Here is a 16,855-nt window from a genome sequence, read left to right as displayed (position 1 = left end):
ACAGATTCAGATCACAAGATGTGCGGAAAATATTTACTCCTGATATAGGAAATTTCAGTCCTGGAGTTTTTTTTTAAAACAGCATGTAAATATACCATGCTATAGTGTCTGGTTAAATGTCATGCAAATGTATTTTCAACAGAAAACAAGCCTGTACCAAAATAGATCAAAAAGACCAAAGTGCAAAAGAAAAGCCTGCAAAAATATGGAATCTTTCAGGACATCTCTCATTTTACAGCAAATAAAGTACTTCTCTAGTCGTTACTATAGCATTGTAGGAGGCAGTGCTACCATTTTGCACACTATTTCCCACATTTTGTTTTGTGAGGTTGATGAGTGGGATGCATGTTGAGCAATACACCAGAAAAATACTCCTGAAGGACTTGGAATCAATAGAAAAGTTATTGGCTGAAATGTGTGTAGTTTTTTCTGCCATGGAATATTCACATCTATAAATGGTAAAGCTGAGCTAAATTTGTTCACTATGCACTAAGACATTGAATGCAACATTAGTGATGGGAAATGGCTTGTATTTCTTAACTACTGAAAGGTGAAAATGATTTTGAGAACTAACTTCTGATGCAAAGTGCAACAGATCCAGATAAAGTGTTTCAAATAGACCTAGGATGTCTGAAAAGCTGTATCCAACTTTCAATGTTCCTAAGACTTGATAAGCACAACTAATTATTAATAAACAGCCAAGCACTTCTGGCTAATTATCCTCTTAATTTGAACCATTCTGTGGAAGACTATTGGTGAGGACTTACTGTCAACTTTAACACATACAGAGTTTAATTATGAAAGGGCTGACTTTTGAATTTGGTTACTGCCATTAAAGGAGAGAAATGAGCTGGTGAATCACAGAAGTCTCCAATCATGACAGACCTGTTCTGGGCAATTTGTAGGTATAAACTGTAACCTCATTGTGTTTTAATGCTTGACCAGCATTTCAGATGTTCTTGCATGCAGACAAGTAGTAAACCTTTTTTGGTGGTTAATCAAAGTATTTAAACATGACATTATTTCAGTAATTCCTAGATCAGACCTGATTGGACTAGAAAGAATCTTGCAGTCTCCTAATCTTCTAAATAATGTCACTGAATCTTTTTGTACAAACATTACTGAGCAGCAAGGGTCTTGATGTAGTATCTCATCTGAAAGACAGTACCTTCAACAGTACAGCATTTCTGCAGTCTTACACTGGAGTATCAACTTCGATTTATTGTGCCCAAGTGTCCTGAATAGAATTTGAATCCAGCTTCAGACATTGGTGAAATTGCTACTGACTACATTACAGTTAACATGGAATGAATGAGTTCATGACATGTCAATTACCAAACATTTGCTCATAATCATTTCTTCCTAATTAAATACTGATTTGAAGAGCAAAAGATGTCCAGGCTGTGAATGAACACCTAATTCAAGAACAACACTAGTAATTTCAATGTTAATTTCCCATTCATCAGCAATCCCGTACTCCTTGCTTTCAGTCTGTCACTATCACATTACTGTTCTTTGACAGAAAAAAATAGATTCAATTTGTGGCTTTTTAAATATAATCACTTGCCTTGTATGGTGCACAAGTGAAAACTCTTCATGCTAGCTTATCAGTTTTACGATTAGTCCACAGTTCCCAAATCATTACATGGGAATTAATTGCTGTAAGATCACTTTTTATTCCTGTTTTTGGATATTGTTATACAGTACGATACTTCCACTAAAAACAATTTATGACCTGTCACATCTGACAACATTTACAAGAGGTCAAAGCAATAAACTTCAGTGATTTTGTGGTGTTAAGAGAAAAATGTATGAAGAAGAAAGCAGTAAATACAAAGCAGCAGAAATTGAAATTGGGCTCTGTAGTGCCCTCTGCTAGAGACCTGCAAGGCTACTTCAAGATCTAAAATGGACTCAATATGGGCACTTTATAGAGTCATAGAGATGGACAGCATGGAAACAGACCATTCAGCCTAACCCGTCCAGGCCGACCAGATATCCCAACCCAATCTAGTCCCACCTCCAGTACCTGGCCCATATCCCTCCAAACCCTTCCTATTCATATACCCATCCAAATGACTCTTAAATGTTGCAATTTTACCAGCCTCCACCACTTCCTCTGGCAGCTCATTCCATACACATACCAGCCTCTGTGTGAAAAAGTTGCCCGTAGCTCTCTTTTATATCTTTCCCCTCTCACCCTAAACCTATGCCCTCTAGTTCTGGTCTCTCCGGTGGCAGGGAAAAGACTGCCTATTTACCCTATCCATGCCCCTCATAATTTTGTAAACCTCTATACGGTCACCCCTCAGTCTCCAACGCTCCAGGCAAAACAGCCTGAGCCCGTTTAGCCTCTTCCTATAGCTCAAATCCTCCAACCCTGGCAACATCCTTGTGATCTTTTCTGAACCCTTTCAGGTTTCACAACATCTTTCCAATAGGAAGGAGACCAGAATTGCACGCAATATTCCAACAGCAGCCCAACCAATATCTTGTACAGCTGCAACATGACCTCCCAACTCCTGTACTCAATACTCTGACTAATAAAAGAAAGCATACCAACATCTTTTTCACTATCCCATCTACCTGCGACTCCACTTTCAAGGAGCTATGAACCTGCACTCCAAGGTCTCTATGTTCGGCGGCATTCACTCGGACCTTACCATTAAGTGCATAAGTCTTGCTAAGATTTGCTTTTCCAAAATCCAACACCTTGCATTTATCTGAATTAAACTCCATCTGCCACTTCTCAGTCCATTGGCCCATCTGGTCAAGATCTTCTTGTCATCTGAGGTAACCCTCTTCGCTGTCCACTACACCTCCAATTTTGGGGTTATCTGCAAATTTACTAAGTGTACCTCTTATGCTCGCATCCAAATCATTTATGTAAATGACAAAAAATAGAGGACCCAGCACCGGCGACCGGTTCAAACTGGCCTCAGGAGCTGGGGTGTGAGAAAGGCTATGTTTTTTGGGAACTGGACCAACCGATCCTTTATCCCCTTCAATGTCAGGACAGATGACCTGAAAGTGCTAGGAATATTGTTCAAAGGGGTTGGGTTTTTGGAGCACCACTTCTCCATTATGGGTAAAAACCTGGTCATCAGGTGTGAGGTACTTTGTGTCTGGCCTATCCCCAGAACTGAACCGTTGCAGTCACCTGAACCATCTTCCATTTCATCTTGAGGATGAAGATGGACTATGTGTTCAGGGACACCATGTGCAAACCTCTGAAAAAGGAGGGGGAAGAACATACCCAATGACAGCTTCATCCTGATGACCACCTTTGTGGGTGCCTGCATCAAGCTGTGTTTAGACCCTCAGAAAGCAAACACTGTCACTATGGTATTGTGAAAAATGGGTCTGGCTTTATGGAATGTTCCAAGTAGTTGGACTGTTCTGTATCACCTGTTCTTCATGAAGAAAATTGCAAAGACAAACACCTTTGACCACAAGTCTGTCAGTAAGCAGTCAGCACGCAGTATCCTCAGGACCTTGTTGAAAAATGAGAGGATGGATCCTGTTGAAAGGTTCCCTGAGCAGACTGTCAAAGTCATTGGCAGAATGCCTCCTCACCAGGATTTTCCAGCAAGCACCAAGACATTGCCTGGCTGATGTTGAGTAGGGCACCACCTGTCAGATTCTTCATCCATGCCTGGTCTCTGTACCACTGCATGCTGCCCTCAAAGTGACTGCAGCAGGCTAGAGATTCTTAAATATCTCCTATTGGAATGTGGCTTTGCAAAGGAAATCTGGAGAAAGATGCAATGTGTTTTGTTGAGGTTTGTCCTGAGCAGCTCCGTGATGCAGGACTGCTCTACGGTCATTCCCTGGGACACACCAAGACAAATGCGGCATGGTGGCACAGTGGGGGCGGCATGGTGGCACAGTGGGTAGCACTGCTGCCTCACAGTGCCTGTAGACCCGGGTTCAATTCCTGACTCAGGCGACTGACTGTGTGGAGTTTGCACGTTCTCCCCGTGTCTGCGTGGGTTTCCTCCGGGTGCTCCGGTTTCCTCCCACAGTCACAAAGATGTGCAGGTCAGGTGAATTGGCCAAGCTAAATTGCCCGTAGTGTTAGGTAAGGGGTAAATGTAGGGGTATGGGTGGGTTGCGCTTCGGCGGGTCGGTGTGGACTTGTTGGGCCGAAGGGCCTGTTTCCACACTAAGTCTAATCTAATCTTAATCTTAAATATTGACTGTACCTGGAGAACAAATATTGATGGACGCTCTTTGGCCGGAAATGTGTTGGTCTTCCAGAGCCAGGAGCTGACTTTGACTCAGTGTTGCCAACTGGCACATTCAAAGGTCCAGAGCTATGTGCTGAAGGACGCATTAAAGCTTGGGGCAGTTGCTGCCCAAATGCAGTGGGGAAAGAGCACCATCTAAACCATTCCTTCCAATTTTAAATAGGGACCATTCAATTATTGGACCACCTTGCCCCCCATTCCCCCCCCCCCCACCTCGCCCCCCATTCCCCCCCCCCCCACCTCGCCCCCACCAATCCCGATAGCTCAAATGCATGTAACTATGGTCTTGTATAAGTAAGAAATTGCTATAAATTGCTGGAAAAGCTCAGCAAGTCTGGCAGCATCTGAGGAGAGAAATCAGTTAACGTTTCACATCAAGTGACCTTTCCTCAGAACTCCAATCTTTGTTTGTTTCTCCAGTTGGTGCTGTACAGAACCGAACCTCTTTAGTGACTATGTATATAAAGATATTTTTATAAGTAAAGCGTATTTTTGAAATTAAAAATACTTACGTACGGTTAAAATCTGACCCTTGGTATACATGGTGCAAGCAACATGACGCATTGCAGACCCAAGGTATTCAATGTTGAGAAAAAATTCTTTTATCAATTAATTTAAATCTGTGCCCTTATTCTCTGCCCTTTCATGACGGAAAATATTTTTTCCCAATTTATTTTGTGCAAACGATTCATCATTTTGAACATTTGTATCAGATCTGCTCTGCTTCCTCCTCTCAAGGGAAACAGTCCCAAATTTCCAATCTATTCTAATAATTAAAATTCCTTAGAACTACTCTTGTAAACCTTTGCTGTACTCTCAACAATGGCTTCAAAACATTCTGGTTATGGAAATCATGCTGAGAATTGGAAGACTGTCAATGTAAAGTCTCTGTTCAAGGAAGGAGAAAGAAATAAACCAGATTACTATAACTTCTAAATATCATAAGTCACGATAAAATTAATACCCACATGGATTATTTAAGGTCAGCCAGTACAGATTTGTGGCAAGCGTAACAAAAAAAAAATGAACTGTGGATGCTGGAGATCCGAAACAAAAGCAGAAATTGCTGGCAAAGCTCTCCAGGTCTGGCAGCATCTGTGCGTGGAAAGCAGAGTTAATGTTTCAAGCTTGGAGAGTTCTAATGCAGAGTCATCAGAATGGAAATGTTAGCTCTGATTTCTTCCCACGCAGGCTGCCAGAACTGCTGAGTTTCACCAGCAATTTCTGATTTTGTTTGTAAGAAGCGTGTTGTTTGCCATAACTTTAATGTAGTCCTTCTGTAATAAAAATGCTATGTGGAGTAAAGGGCTGACAACAGCTTAAATTAAAGTTTGGGAGAAGATTTGTAGCTCGGGTGCTCGTTGTTGCGGTTCTGTTCACCGAGCTGGGAATTTGTGTTGCAAACGTTTCGTCCCCTGTCTAGGCGACATCCTCAGTGCTTGGGAGCCTCCTGTGAAGCACTTCTGTGATGTTTTCTCCAGCATTTATAGTGGTTTGTCTCTTCCAGTTGTCAGTTCCAGCTGTCCGCTGCAGTGGCCGGTATATTGGCTAACCTGCTGGACATACAGAACAGACAACAGGACGTTGAACCTATTACAAAGACGGCATACTCAAACTACTGGACCTGTGCCTCACAACACACTTCACATTCAACAACCAGATATACAAACAAATCAATGGCACACCCATGGGCTCACCCATCTCTGGACACATAGCAGAAGCAGTAATGCAAAGGTTAGAACAAACAGTCTTACCGCAAATTCAACCCAAACTCTGGGTCAGATATGTGGATGACACCTTTGTAATCATTAAAAATACAGAAATAGAGAACACACACTGGATCATCAACGCTACACTCACAGGAATCCGATTCACGAGAGAGGAAGAAAAGGACAACCACCTCCCATTCCTAGACGTGATGGTACAGAGAACATCTAACAGAGAATTCAACACAAAGGTATTCAGGAAAGCCACACACACAGACCAAGTCCTGAACTATGAAAGCAACCACCCCAACACACACAAAAGAAGTTGCATCAAGACACTATTCAAAAGGGCAACAACACACTGCAGCACACCAGAACTGCAAAAAGAGGAAGAAGAACACCTATACAATGTATTCGCCAAAAACGGATACCCGCACAATTTCATCAACAGATGCCTAAAGGAAAGACAACAGAACGAGGACATGCCACAACCCAAAGGACTAGCCACACTACCATACATCCAGAGCATTTCCAAACTGACAGCCAGACTGCTGTGACCACTAGGACTCATAACAGCACACAAACCAACAGCCACTCTCCGACAACAACTCACCAGAACTAAGGACCCGATACCCAGCATGAGCAAAACCAACGTAGTGTACAAAATCCCATGCAAGGACTGCACAAAACACTACATAGGACAAACAGATGACAAGCAACATGAATTCGACTGGGACAACACTACTATCATAGGACAAGCCAAACAGAGAACAGCCAGGTAATTCCTAGAGGCATGGCACTCATCCACAGATTCTATCAACAAACACAACGACCTGGACCCAATATACCGGCCACTGCAGCTGACAGCTAGAACTGACAACTGAAAGCGGCAGAGGCAAACCACTTTAAATGCCAGAGGAAACATCACAGAAGCACTTCATAGGAGGCTCCCAAGCACTGTGGATGTCACCTAGACAGGGGACGAAACGTTTGCAACACAAATTCCCAGCTCAGTGAACAGAACCACAACAGCTTTATATTAAGAATAGCTACTGTGAATATGCATTAGAAGCTTTGTTATAATGACATCAGATCACATAAAACTGGAACCTGAGTCTGCTGGCTTCTAGAGATGTTCACTCTTATCACCTCTTGTTTATAGTTACCGAATTTCCAGATTTAATGTAAGATTATAAACTTTAATATAGGTTAAATGTTTATTAATTTTCCACACAAGCAGCATCAAGAAATGGAATGCTTTGTTAAAGCAATGCTGGAATGAGAATCAATGAAGGAGATGTGGATAAAGTGGTGAAATTAAAAACAAGAACAAAAACAGACTTTTCCAGAGAACCAGCACAGAGACATGGACTGAATTGTATCCTTTGTCCCTGCCATGTTTCTTTGATTTGACTAACACAGAAACATAGAAAATAGGAACAGGTGTAGGCCATTCAGCCCATCAAACCTGCTCTGCCATTCAATATAATCACAGCTGATCATCCAACTCAGTAAACTGTTCTCATCCTCTCCCCATTCCCCTTGATCCCTTTATCCATAAGAATTATAGGAGAAAGTGAGGACTGCAGATGCTGGAGATCAGAGCTTAAAAGTGTGTTGCTAGAAAAGTGCAGCAGGTCAGGCAGCATCAAAAGAACAGGAGAAACATCGATTCTCCTGTTCCTTTGATGCTGCCTGACCTGCTGTGCTTTTCCAGCAACACATTTTTAAGCTCCATAAGAATTATACCCATCTCCCTCTTGAAAACAATGATTGTCTTACCCTCACATTTTGCTAAGTACCACTTCCTTTGTGATTGTACTTTCATTAAATTTCCCCCTCCTTTTAAACTCCTGATTTACAGCTATTATTGGAATGGTTTTGTGCCCGCTATGATGAAAAGTGAAGGAAAGTATTTACTCATTTGCTATTTTCTTATTATCTACATTGACTGTCCATTCTCATTCTGTGGAGGACTAACATCCACTTGAATTACTTCAGTCCTTTTGAATGCCTGTAGAAATTCTCATTATCCATTTTTATATTACTAGCTGGCTTCTCTAATTTCATCCTCCTGTTTAAACTTGTATCCATTCTCTGCTATTCTGACCAACTATCTACCACTGCATTGATCTACCATTGCATATTTACATGCTTTTTCCTTGAGTTTGATGACTTCCCTAATTTCTTCATTTAACCAAAAATGGCAACCCATTCTTTTGGAGTTTTTCTTCATAGAAAGAATATACCTATTCTGAGTATTCTGAAATATCCCCTTAAATTCACCAAGGCTTCTTAGACAGCACCTTACAAACCCACAAACACAGCCATCTAGAGGTTTTAGTCAATAGAAAATATATAACAAATGTCAGAAGAGACAGATGGAAAGAAGTCACCAGAATAAAGCCTTGATTATAATGTTATTTCCTTTAATGTCCCTTCAATGAGATGAGCAGGTGATAGTCGCAGTTGCTGCCCTCCAGTGAATTTTAATTTTTTTGCAAGGGCTGACACAGATCTCTTTAATACATTTTATTTTCAATCATTCAATCATTTCCTTTCCCTCTTAGACTAGCATTGTTACTTTTCCTTCAAGTGAGTGAGTAGCATGATGAATATAGTGCTGTGCATGCGACACCTCTATGATAGAAATGAATCTGATGACTTAAAAGCAATGAAAAGTATCCATCAGAGAAATTGGTTAGCCATTGCAATTATATTAAGATCCACCAGGAGGCAGCAAAAGCATCCTAAATCCACTGGTTGGAACTCCAGCAAAGTATTAAGGCTAGAGTTCATTTAAATAATTATTCAATGTAGACAAATTCCATAATGTAAATGCTATTCCTCACAATATTAATATTTTAATACAAGATATGATGCATTTTGTTTGTACTGATTCAAATCACAGTCTTTCACTTAAATGTGTACTATTTGGCTGTATTGTTTTGCTTAAATTGTATATATATCAAATTACAAGTTTGCAATTGACTAAATGGCAGGTGAAATCAGTACCATTGCTTATTTAAAAACTTGTTGAAATTTGTTTTTTCTTCCCCTTGAAATGTGAACTTAAATCAATTTAAAATCAAATCTTAATTGTTTTAGCCATCTGAACTAAGACCAGTCTTCTAAGAAAAAACATCAACTCAGATAAGAAGATGCACAACCGGCAGAATTTAATACTCAGAATTTAATTCTGAGGTGATTTTTGAGTGCTGAAAGTGATGGGCAATGGGGGCACTGCATTCCTGGGAGAAAATGAGGACTGCAGATGCTGGAGATCAGAGTCAAAGTATGTGGTGCTGGAAAAGCACAGCCAGTCAGGCAACATCTGAGAAACAAGAGAGTCGACATTTCGAGTGTAAGCTCTTCCGAAGAGCTTATGCTCAAACCGTCGACTCTCCTTCTCCTTGGATGCTGTGCTTTACCTCTTAGGCACTGTATTCCTGCCTCCTTCCTGATTAGGATTAGGGTGGGAAGGTTGACAAACAGACTGCATGCCCCCGCAATGCCAATTCAGTGAGCAATTAATGCCATGCATGATAAAAAAAAACTTGTCAAGTTTCTTTGTGGCTCCCAGGGATGCAGCAAGGAGTGCATCACCCTTGGGACACTGAGAACCACTGCCTTATCTTCTCTTCAGGTCCTAGCTATATCACTAGCAAGTGGCCAATGCACCCCCCCCCCCCCCCCCACCTCACTCATTTGTAGTCAAGTCCATCACAGACGCTCATCCTCTAATGGGTGCAATACCATCAACTCCTAGCACTCTATGGTGGTGCTGCCTGTGCAATGATCAGCCTGTGATCAACCTGCAGCTCTCAAGGGTATGGGATTTGCTGCTCAGGGTACTGAACAGGACAGGCCCACTATTGTCTCCTTATGGGCCTCAAAGGCATTTAATATGACCAGCTTTCCTTACAGGAAGCAGCACAAGACTCTCAGTGGCTCTCCAGGCTCTGTTACTTGGATTAAATTCTGCCAATCATTTATTTTCAGCTACAATAGATTTCCAAGAAATATACTATCTAGAGGTGCATATTTGAGACCAGTGCTTTTCAAATAACATCATTGGCTTCATGGTTTGATCCAATACCAAGTTGGCTTTTATGTGGAGAAATGGGAACATTTACAAAGTTTCAGGAACTGTGTGGCACAATGCAAGCAACTAACTACTCCAGCAATACTAATAAATACCAACTTTTACATTCTTTAGCTGTTGCTATTGGATTATTATAATCAGAAACATATTCCATGGAACCTATTTTGAACAAGTATTACCATAAAAGCAGCTCACATTTTGTATGTCATTATGCAGGAGAATTAACTATAACAATTATGATTTTCTAATGTTAATATGAGAATGTATAATAGCACATTAATTAACAGTACCTGTTATATAAACAATCAAATTCTCGCAACAAACAATTGATTAATGAGATCTTAAAACCAAGTAAAGACCAATTTACAAATATAAATTGATAAATCCATTGATGTTAAATTGGGATCAGATTTTTAAAACATTCAGATTATGCAATGTATTCACAATGTTCATTTCCACTGAGATTGCCAATTTTTTTAACAAGGATTTCTTACCGAGTTTCTTGTAATTTAAGAGAAAACCTGGATTTCCTGTACTCTAGTTACTCCCAAAATTATTCATGTTCGCAAAAAGCAAGCTACTTGTAAAGCATTGATTATCAATGTTATTGCTAATTTAATGAATAAGATTGCACATTCAAATAGTAGAACATTCATTTTCCCCATAAAATTTCTCACATACCTCAGTGTAAGTCATTACTAAAAAAAACTCCCTGTAATAATTATAATGAAGTGGAATACTACAATGTAATCAGAAGTTTAAGTAGTAACATTTCAGATGAGGCATTCTTACAGAAACAATGGCATGGCATAAGTAAACTGAGTCTCTTCCATTAAGACTGGAGATGTAATATTTAGCTGTAGAATAGTGTAATAATAAGATCATTATAGAGTTAAATGTAACTCTGGGGAAGGAATTGTTATGCATTTGGCCCATTTTTAGACATGAAACAGACACAATCCATTTACCCATGTCCAATTGAGTGGATTCCCATGTTTAAATTTATAGAGATTATTCCACATTCTTCCCAATCTTTGAGTAAAGAAGTTTTGCCTGAATTCTATTTTAAGTTAATTAGATTTGTTAACATTTTTTTGTTTATGACTCATTTAAGCAACAATCCTATGTTGTGCTTCAACTTCAAAATTTTTAATATTGAGGCAGAGTGCTAGCAGAAAAAGGAAACAGATCTTACACTCTGGATTCCACTAAGTGGACACAGTGGCCTGCCCCATGTTCTCAATGATGTGTATGTTGAGAATCGACTTATTCATTTACATGAAAACCAATAGTGGAAACATAGAAGTCAGAGCAGACATTGAGGGATTGAGGGACGGCTAATGAAAATCATTTCTCTGCATCCGGCCAAGCAAGTCCTCTCATTGTTTAAAAAATTTCTAATTGTCTACCTCTCAACTTTCACATAGAGTTATACAGCATGGAAACAGACCCTTTGGTCCATGTCATTCATGCAGACCAGACAACCCAATCTGATCTAGTCCCATTTGCCAGCATTTCGCCTAATTGTGCTAAACTATTCCTATTCGTGTACCCATCCAGCTGCCTTTTAAATGTTATAATTGTACCCGCCTCCACCATTTCCAGCTTGTTCCATATAGACATTATACACTGCGTTAAACATTTACCCCTAAGGACCTTTTAAAATCCTTTCCCTCTCATCTTAAACCTATGTCCTCTAGTTTTGGACTTTCCCACCCATGAAAAATACATTGGCTATTGACCGTATCCATGCCCCTCAAGATGTTATAAACCTCTACAAAGTCACCCCTCAACCTCTGATGCTTCGGGAAAAAAGCCCCAGCCTTTTAAATCTCTCCTTATAGCTCAAGCTCTCAAGTCTTGACAACATCCTTGCAAATCTTTTTTGGACCATCTCAAAGCTTAACAATATCCTTTTTAAGAGAAAAGACCTTGAATTGTTTCACGTTCTCCAGTTAGTGCTTAAAATCCATTTGAACTATAGGTTATTTCAAGGAATATGTGTGTACAGTTCTGAAAATATTACACTGATGGATGCATCAAGTTGGGCTGTAATTTGGATTTAGGTGGTTTTAGCATTTTGTGATCTACACTCTGAATTACTAGTTTCACCTTAACTAGAACAATTGTTTTAATTAATTCCCAAACTGTGGCATTTTGTGATTTCTACATTATTAATCCCATTATGTGATCTATGTATTTGAATGCAAAAAGGAAGAATGCATTCTACACCTCACCTCACTCTGCTTTTCTCAATGAGATTTTAGGAACACAGGAACAGAGGTAGGCCATTCAGCCCCTCAAAGTTGTTCCATCATTCAATGAGATCATGACTGAGCTGTGCCTAACTTTATCTGTATCTGCCTTTGCCCCATATCCCTTAATACTTCTACTTAACAAAAAATTGTCTATATCAGATTTAAAATTAACAACTGATCCAGCATTCACTGCAATTTGTGGAATAGCATTTCAAACATCTACCCCCACTTTGTGTGTAGAAATGCTTCCTGACTTCTCTCCTGAACAGACTGGCCCTACCTTTCAAATTATGTCCCCCAGTTCTGAAATCCCAACCAGTGGAAACAATTTATTCTTAACCCCTTTTTTCCTGTTAATATCTTGAAGACTTTGATCAGATCACCTCTTAACTTGCTAAATTCCAGAGAAAATAGGCCTAATTTGCACAATCTCTCCTCATAACTTAACCCCTGAAGTCGAGATATCGTTCTTGTAAACTTACACAGACATGAGGAGAACATGCTACCTTCACACAGTCATCCGAGGCTGGAATCAAACCTGGGTTCCTGGTGCTGTGAGGCAGCGGTGCTAACCACTGAGCCACTGTGCTGGTTTAAATTGACTAACTTTTTAAACATGTAATAGAAAGCATAGGGAAGAGTTATGTAGCATATGTAATCCATTTTAAATTTTCAAAAGGAATTTAAATAAACAAGTTCGTGACTAAAGTCCAATAGGCAGAGTCAGGAGGTCAGTAGCCCCAAATGGTTGATGTATACTATTTAACAGAAAGTACTGAGTAAGAGTTAAGTGTCAGTACTCAGACTGTCATAAGGGGGAAGGTAATGTTCTACAGATATCAGTACTGGAACTACTGCTCTTCTCAATTTACACAAACAATTTAGATTCAGGAATTGGAAATACAGTTTTTAAATTTGTGGATGGCACTGGATTTAGTTAACTTTAGCTAAAGTAATCTTACAAAATTTTAAAAAGATATAAATAAATTTGCACAATCGACAGATAAATGCAATTTTTTCAGGAAGAATAAAGAAGTGACATATAGCTTTGGTAATATGTGTGAACAGGGTAAAGGAGATGCTCTGAAGGGTGCTAGGTGCTTATATCATTGATCTGGAACAAATTTACACAACAACTTGCTTTTAAATAGCACAGTTATGCAAGAGAACTTTTCAAAGCACTTCACAGAAGTGTTATCAAACTTAAAATGTAAGTACAAGTGTCCAAAAGGTTGGTCGGAGAGCTAAGTTTTAGGAAGTGACTTAAAGTTTAGGATGATAACAAAGAAATAATCCCAGGAGATTTTGCAAACTTCTTTCCTAATTGATTGGTCGATATGTTCATTTTCAGCAGTCTCAAATGTAAATATGAGAACACTCCATTTATTGTATTCTACAAGTGAGTATTTGCTCTAGTGTGGTTTGTAAATGAGGGAACTTGACTGAAAAGCAGCGTCCTTACCTGGAGCTCCATTTTCATTTTAGTATGATTATTGTGCATATACCTGTAACCGTGCTTTAACTTTCTATTTATCAAACTTGTTTTTCAACACTTCCTGCAATTGCCCTTGTTGCCACATCCAAAATATTTATTGCTTCCTGCTCTCACTCAACTCATCCCAATCCGTTCCACTCACCACTTTACACCGCCCCCTTGCAACTTCCCATTTCCCTCCAACAATCCCTCTTTTATCTCCCTCCTGATTTATCACCTCACAACTTCTCTCTTGCTCTCACTCCCTCTTGGTCACCATCCTCTGGCTTCTCAATGTCTTTTTTCTCCTGAACTCTCACTCTCTCCAGAAGGCAGGCAGTGAGGGAATGAAGTGTGGCCAGCTGCAATGGGGTCAGAGGAAGTCATGAAAGGTGTAAAGATGGAGAGATGTGGATCAAGAGAGATGGCAAGGGAGGGAGAGTGAGGGAAAGTGGGTGGGAGGTAAGTCCAAAAATGAGAAGACAACCATAGTTTATCACACTTAATAGGGTCAATTTTCTTTAACTGGGGTTGATGAGACAGTAACAACTTAAAAATGGGGTTGGTGGTCTTTCCACCTTTCTACCCCATTAATTCTTAAAAACACTGAGGAAGTGAGAAGTAGCATAAAAAGTAAGAAATGGTAAAAAGGTTTTGGGGCTAGTTAAATTCAAGGTAGCCAAAAGGTTTTAAATGAAAAAGCTGCAGGTCAGAAACCAGAACTCATCCTCACAATACATCAGGATTGTTAAATGAACATTGGCAAACGTATATTTTATTTCATACAATCATCAATTCTTCCAGCAAGAACATTTTAACTGTGACTCTTTGTTGGTCAGTTGCTAAATGGCTACCAGGACAATGAGTCCTGGGATAGGCTCACTCTATTTAAAGCTGCCAAGTGAATTGTAAGGCAGCAAAGAGGCATTCCAGCAAAGAAAGTGGGAAACCAGCAGGAGCAGACTGGACAGAAATGGGAGGAAAGGTCAATAGTCACACTGGGTGTGTTCCTGGGTGGCAGTGATTTACCCCGTAGTCCTTGGAAGTTCACACTTATCCCTCAGTGGCTCATAAATAGAACTCCAGACTTAATTGTTGGATTCCTTTTCTCATTTATCACAGGCTCTAACCAATTTCTACCACAAATTACATGGCTTGGGTTCATATCTAAGTCACAGGATACCGGCTTTGAAATTAAAAGATGTTTACAATTGGAAACAGGTGGGCACTATGTAATGTCTTTTTTAAATGGATTCTGTCATGGCACCAGTGTTATGTAGAACATAAGAATACCAATCCGTTTTTGAGGCTGCTTGATCCTCAATATCAGACACAGACGAAGAAATTGACCTTTATAAAATGTGGGTGAACTTGCATCTTATTATAGTGATCCAATCCACAACTGGTTCACTTGACAATTCCTGAACCCATCTTCAAAGCCTGCCACCATTGACAGAAGTCAAAACTAATGACTTCATGACTGAAATTGGAACCTACACCGGTCTTCTACAGTGCCACAAATTGAGATGGGAAGAGAGTGAGTGTGTGTATGTGTGTATGTGCACTTGGAGTGAAGAGGATAGTTGGGGAAGGTTAGCGTACACACTCAAAAACACAACTGCATGTAAGAAAGAAGTTTCTAAAGCTTTAAGTGATACCTGAACAGTAAATAAAGTTGTATTTCTCTTGTGCAGACGGATAAGCAAATAAATACATATATTTTTCCCTTATATTTCATAATTACAAAAATACATAAATTACATGTTCCATACCTATGAGCAGCTCTTGCTTGAAGTATGGTAGGAGTATGGCTTTTTATAACTGAGACCAAATCGGAAACATAATTTCTGTTTTCTTCTTAATTGCACTTTTCCTTACCAAATAACTCTGAAACCATTTTCTTCAGTGTATTTACACAGAAAATATTATTTTAGAAAACTAGATTAATTAGAATTTCCCTCCAAAAATGAATAATGATAATCCTAGCAGATTTTGCTACCTTTTTTGTATGACTAAATAGCTTTAACATGCTTTATAAAATCAATACACACTGCTTTGACACCTGGCATTGCTTAAAATGTCATTTGTGATACAGATAACTTGCTCAAACAAATGAGTGAATGTAGGAAAATTCCCTGAGGAAAAACTTCTGCTTTCTGCATGGATGAATACATCTTTGCACACACAAGAAGAAATCTTGAAACTCTTGTGGTAAGAAACCTGTTTCTCAGAGATGTTCCTTCTCAGTACATATTTGATTAATACATCAAGCAACTTGGCTTAGAAACATTGTCTTTGCACATTTGCTGAATGGCTTTTCTTTCTGTCATTCATAAACTAAATGTTCGAGTATGTTGAGAGCTATTGCCAGGTATCTTCCTATCTCATTCATTAACTGTGGTGATTTGAGAATCGGCATAAACACAGGCAAAAATTAAAACTGTATCAGACACAGAAAATAGCATCAAATAATTAAGTTTTATCATAATGTTATAAATATAATTTTTTACCCTATTTGTAAATGCTCAGTTTAGAGTAAAACTTGAGAATGTTAGCAGTAAGCATCATTTAAATAAGTATTTGAAGGAAAATGTTTAATTTTCCGTCTATTTCTCATTTGATGATTACTACCATAAAAACTGTTGTTTTTCACATATTTGTGCAATGCCTTTACTTATAATCTCTCCTATTTGATTTGAATATTTCCATACTCAATTGTGATTCATTGTAATTTTTACAAACTCACTGTCAGGCATGCTTTCTATGTTGACTGTGGTGTAATCCAGAAAAAGCTGCATACAAAACAGGTGCTCGATGCAAATTTTATATGCAGGAACAAATTATGAGTGTAATGTTTTATTGATCTTATATTGATCTTTTTGAAACTTCGGTATCTCAAGCAAGGTGCTCTGTCACAGCTGTAGTAGTCGTCATCACAGTTCTCATTAGAAAGAGACAAATGGTGGTGAATTTAACCTGAGGGTCACCACACCTCAAGTGAGAGGCTGCATTAAGAAAGCAGGAGCTTCACTGTAACCTCCGCTGGTACAGGAGTTGAACCC

This window comes from Hemiscyllium ocellatum, chromosome 8 (assembly GCF_020745735.1).
Source record: "Hemiscyllium ocellatum isolate sHemOce1 chromosome 8, sHemOce1.pat.X.cur, whole genome shotgun sequence".
Lineage (NCBI taxonomy): Eukaryota > Metazoa > Chordata > Chondrichthyes > Orectolobiformes > Hemiscylliidae > Hemiscyllium > Hemiscyllium ocellatum.
The sequence above is the reverse complement of the archived record's forward strand: the minus strand, read 5'-3'. Positions refer to the sequence as shown.